Source organism: Pollicipes pollicipes, unplaced genomic scaffold, assembly GCF_011947565.3.
Source record: "Pollicipes pollicipes isolate AB1234 unplaced genomic scaffold, Ppol_2.1 Scaffold_6052;HRSCAF=7182_pilon_pilon_pilon, whole genome shotgun sequence".
Lineage (NCBI taxonomy): Eukaryota > Metazoa > Arthropoda > Thecostraca > Pollicipedomorpha > Pollicipedidae > Pollicipes > Pollicipes pollicipes.
In genome coordinates this window covers 19,261,769-19,266,899 of record NW_023596805.1, presented here as the reverse complement: position 1 = coordinate 19,266,899, position 5,131 = coordinate 19,261,769, and the positions used below count along the sequence as shown (strand labels likewise).

Here is a 5,131-nt window from a genome sequence, read left to right as displayed (position 1 = left end):
CCGGCCCCTTGGCATCCGCGCGCGTTAAGGATCCGGTCGCCCCGATGAAGGCCGCGCCCTCTGGCGGCGGCAGCTGTCATCGCTGCAGAGGCGGCGGGACGCGTCGTCGCCTCCTTCGCGTCCAACAGCGGCTACCCCAGACGGCAGACAGACCATCCCCGCCGCGCCGTCGGGACCAAGGGTCCGGACCGCCGGCGCGGGCGCGGGCTGATCACTGATCCCCGTTGCCCGGTCTGCCGGCCCGACAGGCCGGGTCCCGGACTACCGACGCCTCATCACCACTCCCTGTCCGCGCCCCCTAGCGGCGGTATTTCAACTGATGCCCTCTCCCGACAGGTGTCGTCACAGGTCTGACTCCTATGGCTGTCCTGCGTCCATGCCTGTTGCAGTGTTAGCCGCCGGTCTAGCAGTTGTGCTAAGCAATGCTGCGTTGCATGATACATTTCCAGTGGCGAGCGCCGACGGTAAAGCAATCACCGCGTTCTCTGTTTCCCAGGGCTCTGGTGTCTGGACGTGTTTGGTAGCGTAGGGGAGCCGGGTGGGGGTGATGGTGGCGGCGGGATGTGGACGGTGCCAGGGGAACACCTCGAAGCTGGATGTCTCCCGGCCGGCATGCGGCGACAGTGTTTGGTCTCGTGTTTCAGTCCGCCGGCCTGCCGCGCCGCCTGCCGGCCAGGCGCCGCTCCCCTCCAGAATCCCGCGCCCCGTGCCGGCCCGGCCGACTGCCGCCGATACTGGGCCGTATCGGCCGGCGTGTCGGCCCCGCCCCCCACCCCCCTCTCGGCTGCGGCCGCCGCGGCCCGTCAGCTACGCGCGCCGCTCTGTTTCGCCGCCACATCGCCAGGTGGCAGGCCGGCTGCCGCTCGGCGGCTGGCCGGCCGCCGCGGTCAGTAGGGAGATGTGCCGTGGCGCAGGCCAGCCTGGTCCCACGGACCGGGCTCGGCCCGGGCTCTATCTCTCTCTGTCTGTCTGTCTCCCCTCCTCCCCTCTGCCGCGGTCCGGCCACGGCTCTGCCCCTCCCCCCGCGCCGACGGCGGCGGGCTGGCCGCTTCCTCAGGCCCCCTTCCTCGTGTGATCGGGATCGTAGACGTGTGACATGGACGTGTGAGGCGTGGGTGCGTGTGATGAGCCGGGGGCGTGTCGGTGGGGTGACGCGTGATGGCGTGTGGGACGAGCTCCGACGCATGCCGCATGCAGCGCTGCTGGCGCTCACTCACAAACTCTTCCGCTTGGCTGCGAGTGGCAACTCTGCCGGCGCGTCGCCGTGGCAGCGCCACGGGGACCAGCCGGCCGCCGCCAGTCCCGTCGTGCCGTGCCGGCCGTGTCTCGGAGCACAAGTTGTTCTCATTGCACGCTCTCCTTGGAGGCTTCCGTGAGTCGCGAACTATGACTCCGTCTGTGCCGAACGTTGTGCCACGCCATGACTGTGTATCTAGTGGCGCTGTCGCTATGTTCACAGGCGTCCATTCGTCGGAGTCACTACAAATGTTTTCAGAGTATGTAGAAGGAGTCTCAGGACATGGACCAACACTCAGAAGGTGAGCATTCTCCGAACGCAGTGCTCCTCCTCCTCATTCGTCGTCCTGCTCCACCTCCTCGGTCCTCCTTCCCCTCCTCAGTCCTCCTTCCCCTCCTCAGTCCTTCTTCTCCTCCTCAGTCTTCCTGATCCTCAGTCTCAGCCCTCCCTCCGGCTGCATTCGTCTGGTCCTTGTTTTCGTCGCAATCCGAGAACAGGTGCTGCTAGCTGTGCTAGGATCTTAAATATGAACAAAAAAGCCCGTCAGTCGCGTTGTGCTCAAAACATCTGAACAGATGTGCAAAACAATTGGTGGTATAAATGTGCCAAAAGATATGTAGTGTGGTATTACTTATATTTAGTTTATATTTTACGTTACTTCACTCATATATAATGTTCCATGTTTCATGGATGGCTGCGATTAATGCTGTAAAAACACATCCCTTACTCATGTTTCGCTCGCTTGATGGTCCTGATCAGTATTGTGAAAACAGCATTGTGTGGTGCCTGTGATAAGTTTGGTGAAGAATACCATTGGGGATATTCTTTGATAGCATTTACTCATGATGCGCGAGGCAAGGAATGCGAAAAACATGTGAACGGTTGCTGTCGAATCTGCGCGCGCCCTCGTCAGAATATGTAAACAGTGAATGTCGAATCTGCGCGCGCCCTCGTCAAAATATGTCAACAGTGGCTGTCAAATCTGTGCGCGCCCTCGTCAGAACCTGAGTAGGAAACCACGAGAAACGCAGCAATGGTGACCCTTCTACGTGTTATTGGAATGGGCAGATGTTGCACGCGACTCGCTATCAATGCCAAGCCACAACGGCTCTAACAATAGCGCACATCGGATATATAGCCTCCGGTTAGGTATTTTTGCGCTCTCTTTACCTTACATTTCATGACCAAAGGCTAGTCGATATTTTGATTTGAAATGATGTTCAGAATCGCACTTTATGGAATTAAATCCAGAGAACGCTAAAATGTGAAAAAGAAGCGTGGCCGTGCGCCTGTCTGTCCGCTAGTCCCCTACACCGACCGAAGCAGGTTGTGGCCTTGCGCCTGTCTGTCCGTGTCGGTGCCCGAGTGGCCTTGCGCCTGTCTGTCCCGTGTCCGTGTCCGAGTGGCCGTGCGCCTGTCTGTCTGTGTCCGTGTCCGAGAGACCGTACGCCTGTCTGTCTGTGTCCGTGTCCAAGTGGCCGTGCGCTTGTCTGTCTGCGCCACCTGTGTCCGTGCCGGGGCGGCAGCTCACGCCGGCCTGGCCTCTCCGTTCCTACAGAATGGTCCGCACCGAGACCCGCACGATGACGACGTTCGATGACGAGGGCCGACCGGTGACGTGCACGGTGACGGAGCGCACCACCACCGAGGCTGACGGCACCGAGAGTCGCCAGCTGGTGGAGACCGAAGACTAAGCGGCGGCCAAGCGCCCTGGCCGGCGCCGATGGGCGCGCTAGGCGGGCGGCGGCTCGCCATCAGCACTGGTGCGCGCTGGACAGACTGCTGCCGGCGAACCGAGATGTGTCCACGGAGGGGATGGACTTGTGCTGTTTGCCACACTCACGCCGTGTTGCCTTCTGTTTATGAGAAACGGCTATTGCTGTGGGGCGGGGCGCGACGCCGGTCGCGCGCGCCTGGGACCGGCCACCCGTCGCCTGGCCAGCAAATTGCCCCTTGCTGGCTGAGAGGCGGCCTCGGCCCTGGCGGACGGCGGCGGCCCCGGCCCTGGCTTTGCTTGGGTACAGGGCTCATGGCGACCCACAGAGCACCGGCTTCAGTTGGAGATCAAAAACACTACCGTTAGGTTTGTCTATCGAATGTGACGTTTTGTCCGAATGCTACATTGTCTAGTCAAAGGTAGCCCACTAAATGGTTGATGAAACTGTGCGGAAATTCGTTTTCTTTGTGATTTTTCATGAAGGATCGTGTTTTTGAACGGTGGTGGTCATTGGAAGGACGCTAAATCTGTAACGTGAACGTTATGTGCTAAGAAGGGCCACTTTGGCGTGCACTGGTCATGCAAGCTGCTTTGGGCTTTGAGTATCCGTGTGTCTGTTGTTATATTGCACGCGGGCGCGCGTGCGACGCCGGGCGGGCGTGGCCTCTCTCCATTCTCGGCGCCGCCCCTGCGGCAGGTCCGGCCCGCTCGGCACGCTGTAGATCATGTACCGGCGCGGGCGTGTGCGTGCGCATGCGCGACTGCGTGTGCTATTTGGCTTCAAATACTAGTGTGCGTCCCTTATTCGCGGCAGCTTGTCAAGGCAGGTCAGGGGTGGCCGGCGGGCCTCACAGGGCCTCGGGACTGGCCGGCCATCCCTTCTCCGCTGGGGACGCGGACCTCCGCGGTGCGTGCGACATATGCCAATAAAATAAATATAAAACAAACGTGGTATTTAGTAGTCGCCGGTCGAGCGAGGCATGGGTCGAGGCGCGGCTTAAAGGGAACCGAGGACAGACAGCGGATTGCGCAGGGCTACGGGCCCGCGCAGAAGCTGTTCGGGCGGCTGGGCCGGCGGCGCGGTCCCGAGCCGGGCGCGCGGCGTCGCTGCTGGAGTCATGGCGTCGAACGTGAGCACGGAGCGGCGGCCGTTTCGAGCGGATTAGGTACATGTTGAAATCAACCTAGCTGCGACTCTGTTGTGGTGTTGAACGCTGTGATGATCGCCTCGGCTGCACTGTCGCTGTCCGCGCCGGCAACACAGTGACGTCATGACCACGCTGGCGACACTGTGACGTCACGAACGCACTTGCGACGCAGTGACGTCACTACCGCGCTGACGATCTAGTGACGTCACGACCGCGAAAGAAAGCATGCCGCACTTCATCAGCAATCATGAGTGCGCTGGGCATTCATTGGTGAAAAGCAGATATCGGATGAGGAAGAATCATTTATTTTCAAAACGAAGCTAGAGCCAAGTGACCGAGAACGAAACTATATCACGTGAGCTTGCGCTCGCCGCTGTTCAAAATGGAGGTTTTGCTTATGTAACCGCATTTGACGGCGAACAAGCCGAAGGCCGCGCTGGTGCGTCCGTCATGGCGATCTCGCAACGTCGGGAGGGCATCCACCCTATCCCGCGTCACAGTGTCGTCTCTTCACTTCCTTAGAACTTCTGGGCATCTTGGAATGTCCAGGGAGTCCACGTCAGCGACACTCGTGGTAGCACGGGCCATTGCAGCAGGTGCTCTTGTACACCTTGAAACAGTCTTCGTCGCTGAAGCACTCGTGAGGCGGCGGGTACTGCTGGGTGCAGACACGCGGGTAGTTGCCATAACATTCGGGGAGATCCTCTGACTACTGGCCGTTGACCGTCGCAGAGACAGAAAACAGGAGCAGACTCGCGAGCACGAGAAACTTCATGGCTGGTGTGTGACGCCTCTGGGCCGGATAATTTTTATACCAAACAAGCGCTTTTTACTGGCAGTTCTGCTAACCGCAAGGTGGTGAAGATAGCAGGGAGCCATGATAAACTAAGGCGATTAATGACGCTGCACAACAGCCCTTTCACGTCAGTGCAGTAAGCAGCCAGTAAAATTCTGCATTGCCGCGCCCGTATTCATCGTCGTGCATATCACATCATCAACATATTTGCAGCTGCACCTTTGTCGCAGGAG

General features: G+C 59.6%; 1 long non-coding RNA gene across 1 annotated transcript; it reads left to right on the top strand.

Moving 5' to 3' along the window:
• The first annotated feature begins 990 nt into the window (after positions 1–990).
• LOC119104447 (uncharacterized) lies at positions 991–2,931 on the top strand. The gene is made up of 3 exons (XR_005094936.1): positions 991–1,115; positions 1,460–1,538; positions 2,796–2,931. It is a non-coding gene; the product is annotated as an uncharacterized LOC119104447 (long non-coding RNA).
• Positions 2,932–5,131: the final 2,200 nt, after the last annotated feature.